This window comes from Octopus sinensis, linkage group LG6 (genome assembly GCF_006345805.1).
Source record: "Octopus sinensis linkage group LG6, ASM634580v1, whole genome shotgun sequence".
Taxonomy (NCBI): domain Eukaryota; kingdom Metazoa; phylum Mollusca; class Cephalopoda; order Octopoda; family Octopodidae; genus Octopus; species Octopus sinensis.
The window spans coordinates 19,478,321-19,495,198 of record NC_043002.1 but is presented as its reverse complement, the minus strand read 5'-3'; the positions used below and the strand labels follow the sequence as shown (position 1 = coordinate 19,495,198).

Here is a 16,878-nt window from a genome sequence, read left to right as displayed (position 1 = left end):
CCTAATAGGCTGTTGTTGGAGTCTAACTCTAAGTTTCAATTGTATTAGAGAATAGAGAAAGAATAAATCTTCCCCCTGGGGGGGATGTTAGTCTATTGCAAGTAACTTGCCCAGAAATTTTCACTTATTACTTTGATTTATTTTTGTTCTCATGTACAGGCATAGCTGTGCAATTAAGAAGTTTGCAACACAACTACATGGTTCCAGGTTCAATCCCACTGCACAAATCATGGACTGACATATACTGTGAGAGTGAGATTTAGTAGATGGAAATTGTGCGAAAGTCTGTCATTACACACATATGCACATAATACATACATACATGGTGGTTGCCCCCTCGTTATCGAGTATGGCCATTGCACGAAGCTTAATCAATGTTGTTATTGTGCAATGCCTGTGCAAGAAGATTTTTTTTAAAGTGGGGAAAGGCTGTGCACTGAGTCAATCCCACTCACTAAGCAACAGCAGCCATAATCCGAAAAGAAGAACAAGTCAACATCATCGGTAACCACTGAGCCGCAGGTTTTATATCGGAGTTATCCCAGTTACCTGAGTTACCTTCTCCTAGAAGGATACCCTAACAAAGGCTAGGAGTCCTTCACTCCCAATGGTTTGACGGGTTTTGTTTTTCATCCCGCAGGGTGTCCAATAAACACCCTCCTCACCAAGCAAGCTTGGTGGGGTTGCCGGTTTAGTCGCCGACGACCCGACCATGCAACAGGTTGTACTGGGTTACATGTTACCAGTAGCACTCAAAAGTGACCTGATGCCAACATACATACATACATACGTTGTGTAAGTGTCTATGTATATCTTTAGTATAAACTGGTGTGTCAAGTTGTATTCCTTTATACCAAGTGAATGGAGGGATTCAATCAAGTATCACACTTAAATAAGCACAAGAGTTGATATGATTGATTCAAACTCTTGTTGCTTAAACCCAGGTCACTCCAGATTGACTAAACTTACAGTCAAAATTATCCCAGTGATGTACATCCTGTCCTTTTCTCAAGTATTACTTATCTAAGACTACATTATCCAATGTGTCCCTTTATTTTCAACATGGCAGGGTATAATTTGAGGGAGAGTTGGCTGATATCTCTAAGAGTCAAACAACTACGTAAGAGGCTTCTTTTATTGACGAGTGATACTTCTCTTAAAACTTAATGGCCATTTTGTATCAAATGTCATGACTTGCTTATTCTCATTTTCAATTATCTATTCAAAATTATACTTTGTACAAGCAAATAGTATTGGCTAGGTGAAAGCCAAAAATAACTGTCAATTCAGCAAACAGCTGAAAGGTACCATGACAAGCAAATTAGAATATAATGGGCACTGGTGCATATACAAAGAATTGTTGCTGGAAACATGCAAGTTTGCATTGAAATTTGGTGAGAACAGGATATTTTAACTTCATAGTTGAATGGTTTTCCCATTGGAAGGGTACACAGCTATAAAAATTACTTCAACAGAATTGCCTCTATATATACATGCTAGTATGAATATAAGTTTTTATTTTTAAATTACAAACCACATTAGCTCTTTAGTCTTCAATCTATGCTAGATAGTTACCTGTCTGTAACCCATAGGTAGTCAGAAATAACCTGTAAAAAATGCTTTCATAAATAGAATACTAGCTTCTAGCCATCAGTTTTAAAGTTTTCTAACAGAGAGCCAATAAGAAATGTGATGTTAGTACCTTTCCATAGTGATGTGAATAAATTGAGGCAATGGTAACTAAGCGTAGAAATCATTGCAATTCCAGGGAAAGAATTACATTAGGAAACATTAGATATATACATATTCTTGATTTGCAAGTGATTTCATAAGGGAATGTGTTTGGGACAAAAGCAAATGCATCATAATAAAGCCATATGGGTTATTGCAAACAGACAGACACACACAAATGTATGCATGCATGTACTATATTTTATTGTATTCATTTCACTATTACTTTGTAATATTATTGGATTATATATAAGTAATATTATTAGATATATATATGTCTTTCCTCATAAATACCTGCAGCAGAGTCTCACATATGTAATATTGTAAGTTTGAATATGGGCAAACATGTTTTTGCAGGATACTGGAAATGAATGACACTACAAGGACGGATACGCACACACAATATGCCTCTTTCAGCTTTCATCAGCCAAATCCACTTACAAGGCTTTGGTTAGTTCAGGGCTATAGTAACTGATACTTTGTCCAAGGTGACACAATGTGGGACTGAACTTGAAACCATGTGATTGGAAAGCAATGTGTGTCTCTTCTAATCTTAGGTGTAATAAAAGATTTTCAACTCACTATGTTATACACATATGTTTCTATATGAAAAAGAGAAAAAAAATGAAGCAGAAAAGAATAGGTTTTTTTTTTTTAAATGTCAAAATAAACTAACTTGGGAATAAAATAAAATAAATGGATAAAAACATAAACAATATTTCAAAAGTAAAAAAAAAAAAAAAAAAAAAAAATTTCTTTAGAATAGTGTTATAACATAATTGACAAAAGAAATATATAGGGATAAATAAAGCTTGAATGAACAGTAATTAAAAAGAATTGCACTCAGAAACCATTTTATTCAGCTATGTAAAATAAATGCATATATTTCAATTTTTTTCTTTCTATTATTCTTAAGAACTGGATTTTAGTTCAGATTTAAAAAGATTTGCTCAAATGAATTGCAACCTCTTGTAATTTCTAGATTGAAATCTCCACAAAAGATCATAAGAAATATTAAAAACCTGCATTTTGAGTAGGAAAAGGTTTTTATTTTATTGACCCTGGAAGGCTGATAGACAAAAATCAAGGCTGCCATGGTTTAGAATTAGAATATAAAGGAGTATAACTAAATACAAGACATTTTATCTAATACTCTGCCAATTTTACCAGCCACAGTGCTATTTTAATCATGATAATAACTACAATATTACTTTATGGAAAGCTACTGTTATGACATGTAAGAATTTTCTAAAGCTTCGAACACAATATGAAAGCTAAAGTTTCTTTTTACAGAGTCAGAGCTGTAACAAAAAGCAACTCTGAAAAAGTTGTTTTTTTATATTATTGTATCTATTATATATATATATATATATATATATATATTACCTTCCATTACATCTTATTCCAAAGAACCATTTCCTACTTGAAATGCAGGTTTTTCCTTTAATATTTCATATGGTCTTTTATGGAGATTTCAACTTAGGAAATATGAGTGGTTGAGATTCATTTGTGCAAATCTTATCTTTAAGCTAAAATCCAGTTCAAAATTATCTTGAGGAAAGCAGAAAGAAAAAACATTAAAATATATACATTTATGTTACTTATATAGATAAAATGGTTTCAGTGTGTAACCCTTTTTTAGTTATTATTCATTGAAGTTTTATTTATCCCAATGCATTTCTTCCATTAAGTATACATTATAACTATTAAAAGGAAAAGTTTAAAACATTTTAGTTCTGAAATTTTGATATCTTCATCCACTTATTTTGTTTTGTTTTATCTTTAACCCTTTCAATACCAACTCGTTTGAAACCACCTCTGGCTCTGTAGTACAAATGTCTTGTTTCCATAAGTTTTGAATGAAAATCTTCCATGAAACCTTAGTCGCAATTTATGTTCCTAACACCAGCTTAATGATAACTAAGTTATTTTACTAAATTCTTTGTTATATTTAAAATTAGTTGAAAGAAACACAGAGCATCTCAAAATAAATACAATAACAAAAGGGTTAAGTCAGTTTATTTCATCATGTTTGTTTTTTTTTAAAACTCACAGTGCAATGAGATTAAAGCATCACTGTGGCTGGTAAAATTGATGGAGCATTAGACAAAATGCCTGTTGTTTAGTTACACTCCTTTATGTTCTAATTTCAAATCCTAGAAGGTTTGATTTTTGCCTGGGTCATTAAGATAAGACTTGGTAGTAAAGTTGATTAAATTGCCTATACCCCTGCTTTGAAATTTACAGCTTTCAAACTGCATTAAGGTATCATTACAATAGCAATAGGGAATGATAACAAACTTGATAGTGTGAAACAAAATGTTTTGCATTATTCAGTTATATTTTGTGTTTGAGTTCAAACCATACCAGGATAACAACTCAATTTATTTTGTTTTGCTTCAATTTTTGATAAAATGGTATTGATCCCAGCACTAACAATGACGTTGGTTCAAGTAGAAATTCAAATCTTTTAAAACATATTTTGTCTCACTAAACATGTATTGAATTGTCATCCATTCATCCTTTGTGGTGCACCGTTTAGGAAATTAGTGCTTTCTTCTTAAAACTATCCAATGTTTCAACTTAGCTCCATTAGCCATGCAAGCCAGCAAACCAGTTGTGTATATCACAGTGCTATCCCTGCCTAAAAAGCAAACAATATATCCTCAACCATCTTGCAATTGGACTCAGCAATTGAAAACTATGCATCTTGACCATATTGCAGTTCTGATACGATACAAACACCATCTTGGTAAGTAAACCAACTATTGCACCCTCAAGTATATGCGCCTTAATAAATTCTATCTCCAGGTTAATTGATTAGGGACCCAGAGCCATCAGATTCTTTCATTTACCATTGGACTTTCCACGCTACTTTACAGCTGTTCTGTACAGGATTTTCTTTTGTAAAGGAAACTACAGCTATGTGAAATATTTCAGGATATTTTTTTAAATATTTGTAGCAGCTGTTTTTGTTTAAATTATGAATCATAAACAGAATTCGGTAGAAAAATGCTGAAAGGCATTTTAGAAGTTAAGGGGAGAAAAGGGGAAGAGAGGGACAGGTGGAAATAGAGGTAAAGAGGAGATGAGAGAGATAAATAAAAAATTAGAGATATGAAAATCTACATCTGTCTACCATTGTTACTACAACCTTCAATACCGCCAATACATTTTCAAATGTTCCCTTCCAGCTGCTAGATATCATCCCTACCTCCACCTAACAAACCACATGCAATATACAAAATCAATCACTCAAGGGAAGATTTCATCTCATCTTACATCCTATCCTCTTTCTTTCATGCCTAGAGACAGAAGGGATAAAAAAAACGAAGTGAGCTGCAAAAAATTAAAGATGTTTTCTGATAACTAAGGAGTAAACACTCTATTTTACTGAAAGAATACAATTTGCATTAATAATGTTCATGCCTTTCCCAAGAGAAAGAGCAACATGACTCCCAACTGAAACCAATTCTTATCACACTGTTTATTATCTACTAATGCTCTAGGGACAGGCATCAATGTCACGACATTTCATTTGCTGTTTAAAGTAAAGAGTATTTCACTAAAAAGGTCATGTGAAATAGATCAAACTATGCTGTAAGTTAAACAACATCAACAAGAATATTACAGTAGTCTAACGCCAACATGTATTCAACACTTTCACAACCACATTCCACCCCTTTTTACCCATTACAGATCATATTCTATACTTTACACCTGTCTCCATCCCCATTCCCTTATACTCATTCTTATCCCATATTTTACATTTACACTCACTCTCACCCACATCCATTTTCTTTACTTTATACCAACTCTCTCCTACTACCAACACAATTTAGTTTCTGTGTTATTTTAAATGTATTTAAGTAAGGCTATGTTTTCTTTACTGTGTTAGCTAAAATACCATTGTAATATTTCTTATTTAAATAACACATATATTCATAAATACAAATGTAAAAATAACTTTATGGAAGCTTCTGCCACTAGTCAGTGAAATCTAGTGAGTTAACTCTAAATTGTTAAAATGTGTGTGTGTACACAAACACAAATGTATGTTACTTAATTTTGAATGAATATGAAAGGTGTGATTAATGCATGTTGCACAAGATATTGTTTTTTTTTTTTTAATTAAAACTGAAGTTGAGAGTTTGTCTTTAACTTCAGTGTCATGCGACTGATCTTCAGGTGAAATAGTTTCATCTGAAGATTACATAGGCATGAAACTAAAATTGCATCAGAAATTCGCAGCTTCAGTTTTAATAGAGAAAAAAGAAACTCTCTCTCTCTTTGTGTGTGTGTGTGTGTATATATATATATATATATATATATATATAATATAATAAATGTGAAAACTAATTTGTGTGTGTCAGTGTGTCACACTTTGACCCCCCCCCTTCTCACTATTCAATAACAATACATCCTTGTGCTGGGGTGAGAGTAATAGTAGGCATAGAGATGGTGATTACGGTGGTGAAGACGGAGAAAGAAAGAACAAAAGAGAAAGATAGGAAGAAAAAGAGAGAAAAAGAAATTTAGGGAGAGTTGATGTTTTATTAAAAGTAGCAGTGTTGATGGTGGCAATGGGAGTAATAATAAGCAAGAGAGTGTGGGTATGTGAGAGAAAGAGGGAGATGATGTACAACTTTCCTGGACAGAAATTCCTGTGGCCAGCATACTGAACCAACTACTGGACACTATCATTTTGTAGTAAAGATTGTTTGCCAACATAACATGGCAGTCCTGGTTTAGGACTAACGTTGCTGTAATTTAGCCCCAGGAGACATCGTCTCCAGCTGGTTATACAACACGATCTGTGTCCTTATATTTTTGAACAAGGGAATGTGGCACCCCCACCCAGCTCAAAACAATATCTGTGTATCATGGTTTCTGGGTTATTTCTCCTCATCAGCACAGAATAATTGCTCGGCTAGAGGCGGCGCTGCCAAATTTCTGTTTGAAATATATAGTATTCAAAGTGACAACTAGTCACTGATTTATAAATTTATAAATTTGAGCTGAGTTGGGGTGCTAGATTCCCTTGTTCAAAAATATAAGGACACAGATCGTGTTGTATAACCAGCTGGAGACGATGTCTCCTGGGGCTAAATTACAGCAACATTAGTCCTTAACCAGGACTGCCATGTTATATTGGCAAACAATCTTTACTACAAAGTACTGTTGCTGAATATCTCATGTTGTGAGATTTAAAAATAGTAATTTACTATAATTTTTGTTTTATCTTTTGCTTTCTTTAAAACAAACTTATATATGTGTGTGTGTACATAAATACATATATGCACACACAAGCACGCACACACACACACACACAAAATACATTTTAATTGAAATACAGTTTCCCCAAAATTAAACATATCAAATATAATAAATGTGAACATCAGTGTGTCACACTTTTTCAACTTTACTCCTTGAGGCTGTAGCTCAACATATCATAATATCATTTTGGAATCAGGCTGACTCCATGAGTAAATTAAAAAATATTCCAGGCCGAATCCAGACCTGTAATCCTGAAATTTTGAATTCCTATGTTTTCATTATTGTGATCGTTTTTGACAATTTTTTTTACATGATTTTTAGCAACGAATATGATCATCATTGGGATATGTCGCTGGAGGAAGCAATTGCAACAGATTCTCCAAAACAAGTCAGAGATCTGTTTGCAGATCATCTCATTCAGAGTTAGTTGCTTAAAAGCCACCTGATAGGGTGGCTTTTTTACAGTCAGCTTCCTTGGGATATGCATTCTGTTGGAGCACCGCTGAAGTGATACAGAGACTTTCTCAAGTAAAATCAGAAGAGGTATCATGAGTGAAGCTGTGACTTCCTTCACAGATTCATGGAAGAGAGGAAACTTATTGCATTAAGGGCACTGAACTCTTTAAGCAGACTCGTGTTGAAGTCCTTTTAGAGAAAAGGAGGAAGGATGACCAAAAAGATTCAAAAATACATTTTTACTCTTCATTTATTACCATTATTTTAAAAATTGTTTTATTCTTTTTTTTTCCTAATCACTCTGTTGTCTGTTCTTGTGTTATAGCTTTTAGCTTCCATAATCTTGACAGCTTTCTCTCCCTATCTTTCTCTCATATATATATATATATATATATATATATATTGGTTCTCTTTTGTGGTTCCACAAAAGAGAACCAATAAAATAAATACCAGACTTAAAAATAAGTACTAGGGTTGATTTGTTTAACTAAAATTCTTCAAGGTGGTGCTATAGTCTAATGACTGAAATAAGTAAAAGAATAAAAGAAGATATATACAAAATGAAGTCAAACCAAGTAATGATATTTTGAATATATTTAATATGTATATTTCAGACAATTGGACAATAGATAAAAAGAGGAATTCATCTCTTACAAAGTTTATGCAAACTGCCCAAGACCATGTATAAAGAAGGAATTTGACCACACTATATTTTGAAACGTCTTAATTGAAGAGTGTTCAGTAAGAGATAAATTCCATTTTTTTTCTCTATTACACAATGATCTGAAATGCATGCTTTCAATGTGTTCAAAATATCATTATTTGGTTTGACTTCATTATTATGTATTATACTACTCCATGCCAGTACAAGCTAGCCAGTCCTTACTTCATTTACATAGATGCCCTAACAAGGATTTGGAGTGGTTTGCACTATTCCTCTTGAGTCAGAAAATTCTGGTAATGTGCATTGTTTCTAAGCAGTATATGAAACATACATACATACATACATACATACATACATACATACATACATACATGAAACCACTCTATTACTCATACTAAAAGGCAGTTATTCTTTCCAGACTTATGGACAACAAAGAATTTTATATGCGGGTGTGCATGAGCATGCACATGCGTGCACACACACATGCGCATATTGTTACCTAAATAAACACACATACATAAAAAAGAAATTGGAGTGACATTGGAGTGAACCACCAGAAGCAAATGTAAAAATAAACTTAGCTACATCTATTGTGTTTCACCTCATTGGTACATCTGAACCCAAGCGTTTATATTTATTTGTCCATTCATTGTTATATTAATTTTTTCCACGCTAGCAAGAGTTAGATAATTTATATTATCAAGGTATTGTTTTACAGCCAGACACTCTTCTTGTCAATAACCCTTACAAATAAAAGATGTTTTATTTCATGTATCTTAGAAAGGACAAACAGAGTGAATAATTTGTTAACAGGAGAAATGACAATATGTTTTGTGGAGAAGCACACATGCAGACAAGCAAAAAAAAAACACACACACACACACATGTACACACTCCCCTCACACAATATCTGGATACGGATTAATCATTTCTTGACTCTTACTTTATAGGTATCATATTACCTTTCTTGTTTGTATATTTATCTTGTATCACTCAGCTTATTTACTTCACTTTTCTTTTCCCTCAGTTAATCTGTCAGTTGTCAGGAGAGCAAGACAATTATTTGGCTTTTACATAAGAGCTAACCAGCAATGTGTGATCAATCTTACTGACTTATAAGACAGACGAGATTCACTTCTAGCCTGCACTCATAAGAGGAGTTAAACTTGCTAACAAGATAACTTTTAGGCGGTGAGCTGGCAGAAACGTTAGCACACCAGACGAAATGCTTAGCGGTATTTCGTCTGCCGCTACATTCTGAGCTCAAATTCCGCCAAGGCCAACTTTGCCTTTCATCCTTTCAGGGTCGATAAATTAAGTACCTGTCATGCACTGGGCATCGATGTAATTGACTTAAGCCCTTTGTCTGTCCTTGTTTGTCCCCTCTATGTTTAGCCCTTTGTGGGCAATAAAGAAATAAGAAACGAGGTAACTTCTATGTACTTGCTAGCCTGTTAAAATTAGTATCTAAATCTCGCTCAATTCATACCATAACAACTTTAAAAAGATGCAACAACACATTATGCTTGTGAAAAAAGAAAAAAATAGTCATGAATAGAACACCTTTGGGCATGATTCTGTTGTAAAAAGGCAGGCTTGAAGCTAAACAACAATAACAACCACTTATCTATTTACAGTGTTGCTACTGTATGCTGTTCTTACTCTGCATACCTGTTTTCACAAAACTGGACAAAGCTATTTGCAAATTGAATGTCTCAGCCAGACACTGCAATACTAGTAATAGCATAGTAACTGCTAACATCTCTGCTAGTTGTTCAATTTAAATATGATAATAAAATTTCCTTCTAGGTTGGAAAAAATAACAATGAGAAAGAAAAAGTTCAAAAAAAGGAAAGAAAATGGAAAGAACAATTGCAAAATATATCATTGAAGTTAATCTGGGTTATGTTATTACTACAATTTTGAATTCAGAGCAATGTCTGGGAGGTTAGGGTGCTGGACAACAGACTATATATAAGTTCAGATCTTACTAATGTCATTGTATTGTGCATCATAACAAGGTATATAACTGCTTGTTTCATTTCCTTTACATAAATGGTAGAAACAGGATCCATATATAAGAGATCAGCTGTAGGAAGGACATCCAGTAGTAAAAACAATTACTCCAAAAATTATTGCAGCTATGCAGATATGTGAAACAGTAAAAGGAACACAAAGCTCCTAATCAGAGTCAAGACAATTAACGATACCTATATGGTTTCATCAATGCTACATTGTGGGTGAGTAAGAGCAGAGCTAAGTTGACAGAACCGTAGACTACCAGTTGTTGAGTCAGTAATCAATATCCTACACCAGAAACAATCCTTTCAATGGTTCGGTCCATGTAGATTTAAATAGGCGACAATGTAGTGAAAGTCATTTGCTGCAATCAGCAACATCTAATAAGTAATGAGTATTTTGTCGACTGACAGTGCTGAGTTCAACTGGCACTGTAAGTAAAATTGCAACGGAGTTGGTACTATCAAATGTTGCCTAAACAGCTCTATGTAATGAAGTCTCCAATGGTCCCAAATCCCTCTGACCAGGTTTTGAATAGTGAAGTAAATTTGAACATTGTTTACTCAAATAAATATTGTATGTTTAAATGACAGTATTATGCCATTACAAATAGTCTAAGAAATGTCTAACAGAAAGTGTGCAAAAATTTATTAGCAGCAGATATTAGGCATTTTTCTTGCTTTAACATCCATTTACTTCTTGCTAAAACAATACCAAGAAATATGTACATTACATGTGAATGAGTGGCATTTTGATTTTGATTTTCACAAGCTCTCTTCTCTCTCTTTTAAATCTTTTATGAGTACATGTCCTTTCCTATTGCTAACCATTTAGCTGCATGAAATAACTTTGAAAATGTTAAAAAGAAAACTATCCAGTAGAGGCCTTTTATAGTTTGAGTAATTTAGATAAAGTAAGTGTTATATATTCATAATAGTTCTGTCATTTTTGCCTCTTAAATGAATGACATTAAAGAGGGACATTAAAAAAGATGATGATGATGATGAATTCACACACACAACTCTTCATTATAAATTACATTCTTTTGAACTTGTATAATTCCATTTGTATTTTATTTCATTATGTTTAAGATAATTATTGTACACATTCACCTGCATTTCCAAAGTTTCTGATAATGCTTCATTTTTATTATGTATTATTTTATAATGAAATGTTATCATTTTATGTTACAAGTTTAATAAAATGTCTCATTCAAAAGCAGCCAGTTATTATATTTAATTGCCTGTGTGCATTTGTGTATGTATGTACATTCATATATGTTTGAGTGAGTCTGGGTGTGTTGATATTTTATTTCATAGAATATGTACCTTGCTCTTTATACTAATAAGTTGATGGAAAAGTTATTTATTGAGGATGAGTGGGGAAAGGGGGTTTACAGGGGAAAACCCAAAGCTATTGTTCAGAAGCAGAACAACTAGAAGGTACACAGAGCTGTGAGCTACCATAACAATTTTTGATATTGTTGAATAACCTCAGATCTATTAGTGCTAAAACAATTTTTTTCCATTCTCAGTTATTTTACTCCTAACTCCAGGAAACTGTGGAGCAGTTTCTTTGGAACTACAGAGCTGTCTCAAGGTTAGCATATGGATAACTTAATAATGTTAGTGCTTTTAATCTTCAGGCAGAGAGAAAAAAACACGAGCAAGAAATGCAGCTACGAGGGACGTTCAATAAGTAATGCCTCTGACCCACTTGCAGTGATCCGGTTTTTGTATTTGAAAGGACGCACACCACGAGAGACTTTTGATGAAATGAAAGTAACTTATGGTGATGATGCCCCATCATATGACCTTGTAAAACGCTGGCATCGTGAATTCAAACATGGTCGGAACTCTGTGGAAACAGCTCCCAGATCTGGTCGCCCCTTCTGCCATTGATGAGGCATCTGTCCGTCAAGTTGAGGCTGCCATTTTGGAAGATTGACGCATAATTATTCGCCAAATAGCCCATAAGGTCAAGATTAGTACCGGGTCTGTGGAAACTATCATTCATGACCATTTGCATATGCAAAAGGTGTCTGCCAGATGGATTCCCAGGTTGCTCACGCCTTTCCAGAAGCAAGAACGTGTCTAGTGCTCAAGGGTGAATTTGGAGATGTGCCAAGAAGATGAGTCAAAATTTTTCAAAAGACTGATTACACAGGATGAAACCTGGGTCCATCACGATGATCCAGAGACCAAAGCCCAGTCAATGCAGTGGAAGCACCGTGACTCACCCCCTCCAAAGAAGGCAAGGGTGCAGCCCTCCGCTGGCAAGGTCATGCTCACAGTCTTCTGGGACCAGGACGGAGTAGTGATGACAGATTTCTTGGCAAAGGGTACCACAATTGCAGGAGCCTATTATGCTCACTTTTGAGGAAATTAAGAGAAGTTATCAAAATCAAGAGGCGGGGCAAGATCAGCAAAGGCATCCTCCTCCTGCAGGACAACGCTCCGGTCCACAACTCGCTTGTCGCCAGATCAGAAGCACAGGCATATGGCTATGAACTCCTCCCCCATCCCCCTACTTTCCTGACCTTGCACCCTCTGATTTTCACCTCTTCCCAGTCATGAAGTTGTTTTTGAAAGGAAAGCATTTCCCAGATGATGCAGCCTTGATTTCCGAAGTCAGGTTCAGGTTGGAGGACCAAGCTGGGGTCTTCTACAAAAACGGTCTCCAGAGCTGCATCAAACAATGGGAGAAATGCATAACTCTGGGTGGTTCCTATGTAGAAAAAGACTAATAACTGTGCCAAGTTCCGTTGCTCTACTGCTATGGGAAGTGGGTCAGGGGCATTACTTATTGAACGCCCCTCGTAGAAGAAGGAATAGACAAAATCTGGGATGAGACAGAAATAATAAGGACTATCAAGAAGATAAATGATTACATGAAGGAACAATGGGATATAAAGTTGGTCTAAATTATTTAGTCCAGCAGTCTAATGTCTTAGCCACCTCCAACACTGTCTTAGACATGATAATGATTTCCAACAGACAGGGTCTCAAAATTAGAGGGGAGTGAAGTTAGTTATATCAACCCCGGTGCTTAACTGGTACTTTATTTTTGATCCTGAAAGATAGAGAGTAAATTTATTCTCAGCAGAGTTTGAACTCAGTACATACAAATCCAATATTATATTGCAAGGTATTCTATTTGACACTATTGTCTTGGTTAATTTGCCAATTTTGTTAAAATAATTGTTTCTAACATGGACACAAAGTCAGAAATTTGAGGAGAGTAATTAGTAGATTAAATCAAACCCAGTATTTGACTAGTACTTCATTCTATCGACCCTGAAAGAATGAAAAGCAAAGTTGACCTTGGAGAGTATAAAATGCAAGGACAAATACTGCAGGGTATTTTATTCATCTAATGATTCTGCTAATAATGAGGGAAACTGCAACCAAATCTATGTAAAAATCACATCCTAAATTCTTAAAAATATACCAGTACATCAGATAATGTAGTCTTAGATATACTAAGTCTGAGAAGATAGCTATGGCTGGAACAACTTTGATTATATTTTTGCTTGATCAGAACAAATCTGGGATTAATAACCAATTAGTAATGATGATTTCTATCACAAGTACAAGGTAACACATTTTTTTATAGTGGGGAGGGAGTATATTTATATGGGATTAACAATGAGGAATTTAATAAATTTTATTCCAATGTACCAATATTACCAACTTCTTCCCATGAATGCTTGTCTTGCTAGAAATAACAACTAGATCTCTCTCAAATCACACCCTACTATCTTAAAAAGAGGAAGGATACATTAAATAATACAGTCCAGGTAAATAAGATAGGATTATCATGGCTAGAATACCTTTGATCACAAATTTTCACAATTAGAAGACTTGGGGCTAAACAACAGCAACAGTTTCATCATGAAAACACACACAAAAAAAGAATGAAAATGGAGTAAAAAAATTATCTTTTATGTTTATCATTATTTTAATGTACACATTCCCATGCTTGCATGGGTAATACAGATTTCATTGAAGCAGATTTTCCACGGTTGAATGTCCTTTCTGTTGCCAATCCTCACCTGATTCCAGGCAAGGTAATATTTTCCCATAGACAGACAGGTTTCCACGGAATATTGGAAATGAATCTCACTGCACGTATGATAGCGACACTCACTCACAACTAGTATACTATGTCAAGCCAAGGGGACACAACACACTCATATATACATATATATTGGGCTTCTTTTAGTTCCCATCTACTGAATCCAATCATAAAGCTTTGGTTGGCCTGGGATTATAGTAGTAGACACTTGCCCAAGGTGCTACACAGTAGGACTGAATCCAAAACGATGTGGTTGAGAAGTAAACTCCTCAACCACATAGTCATACTTAGGTATACTTGGTCCTATGAACCACACCTGTGCTTGTAGTCATGCCTACAACTTATTTCATATTTGAATTGGTTGGCAGTAGCATCATTCAATGCTTATAGGTTTTCGGTGGGTCAAACATTGGTTCATTACATTTCTATTAGTGAAAATGAAAAGAGAATGCTTATCACTTGATACTAACAAAATATTGGATAGGACTTCGTTCAAAGAGCACTGATTTTTTGTTTTTGTTTCATAACCACTGTCTACAGTCTTAAACAATCTATATATGAGGAAATCACACACACAGACACAGACCCCGCCACTACATACACTTGTACACACATAAGTGACTCACAATTTCCTTCTACCAGCTTCCACTTTCAAAGAAGTTATAGTAGAAGATATCTGTCCAAGGTGCTGTGCAACAAGATCGAACCCGAAACCATGTAGTTGCAAAGTGAACTTCTTAACAACACAACTATGCCTACTCTCATAAACAGATTTAAAAAAGAAAAAAAAAACAAATGCTGAAAAACGTTATTGTTTACCAACAAGTCAGCCTTGAAGGAACATCTAGAATACCTAAAGGTATTATAACTGTGACCATCCTGACTTTTGTGAGGATTATCCATTAGGTTCTACCCATATTTTATGAGGGGGTTCTGGCTGCTATCTCCAACAGGTCAAGCTCCCTGGTTGTCTTATATCTTTGAAATATTATTAATAAGGTGACAGTACTGAACCATTATTTCACCTATTTGCCTATCTATAACATCACCCATTTGATACAGATGTTCACATATGATTGTAAATATCAAATATCAATGTTGGTATTTCATTAATGTTGTGTGTGACTTTTTATGCACCCCTACACACCCACACACCTCCCACGAAACAGAGAATTAGGTTACTATAATTGTGCTGTCTCTCAAATGAACAGACTGTAGTGTAGGTATAAACATCTACTCACACACTTTACCTGTCAGTTTCATTAGTTACACATAGCATGGGCCAGTATATTAAATCTGATAAGGAACTGAAGTGAAATATAAAAAATCTTTCCCTAAATGATATGCTGGTCTATATCTTAAAATATTCCCAGATGTTGTACCACTTACTTTCAAATATCTAGATAAACTGAAGCATATAGCATCAAGGTTACTGTGTAATTACAAAAAATATTCAGTGGATTGAAAGAAACACTGATGAAATGATAGCCATCACCTAATAGAAACTTTGTTATGAACTTGAGGTAAGTACTCTACTGAGACAACCACAGGGGAAAACTGAAGAAAAAACAGAGATTACATTCGTGAACTGAATTACAAGAAAGCAAGATCAATCAGAATACACAGAACTAGTGTATCAACACTCCTTCATACACTTCACTATCAGTTTGATATATTCAGTCAGTTACACATAGTATGTGCTGGAGTGATGAGGAGCTCATTTGAAAAAAATTTTCTTTTGGATAATAAGCTGGTCTAACTTAGAGTATTTTCAGATTTACTTCAATCATTAGGTAAATTGAGGCATACAGAAAGAAATCTACTGTGTAATTACTTAACACAGCTGTGGATTTCTACCCTTCAAAATATTGGAATATACATCAGTAGCAATGATGGCCCAATAATTACTGATACACTAATGTTGGACATCTACTCTTTTCTCCCCTCTCAAGATAAAACATTGAGCAACTGACAGCTAATTTAGTCAAGCGAATATGGTATTGAATGAGCAACTCATAAATCTTTAGTTCAGTTCCATTGCAGGTGTTTTATTATGTATATAATCAGTGCAGCATGTACTGCAGGTGTGTATTTGGGTTATGAATTCAACTTCAGACAAGTAAAAGACACCCAATCATTGAGATATATGACAACAATAGAACATATCCAAGAAATATCATTCACTTCACACAATAAAACAAGAGGAAAACACCAGATCCACCAGTGAGGAAACCTCTATGAAGTTGCTCAATGCACTAAAAATAGTATCCAAATATGCCTTAAATCCTATTTCATTTGAAAAATGGAAGAATATATATATATATCTAAGATAATGTAGCTTTGGATATATTAGATCTTAAATAAAGACAGGATGATTAGAGCTTCGTCAGACTGTTGATCATTGGCCTACTGAATCAGGGTTGAGTAGGGGTTAAACAATAACAGCCAGCAATCCTTTAGAGCTGAGGAGTCATCTACATTTTGCACCAGTTTTCTTTGTCTGCATCAACTGAACTCCTATCAATGAGTTTCGTGTTGCTGCATGCATCAAAATCTCACTGCATTGAAAGATATTGATGTTATAGTACAGTGGCGTTATTTATAGATTTACATTTTTATCACATTTCCAAGCAATAGTATCATTAGTTACATTT

At 34.5% G+C, this 16,878-nt stretch overlaps 1 protein-coding gene across 4 annotated transcripts in view; it reads right to left on the bottom strand.

Moving 5' to 3' along the window:
* The window catches only part of LOC115212982 (extended synaptotagmin-1-like), a 184,703-nt gene that overhangs the window by 95,602 nt on the left and 72,223 nt on the right, over positions 1-16,878 (bottom strand). The window lies entirely within an intron of this gene.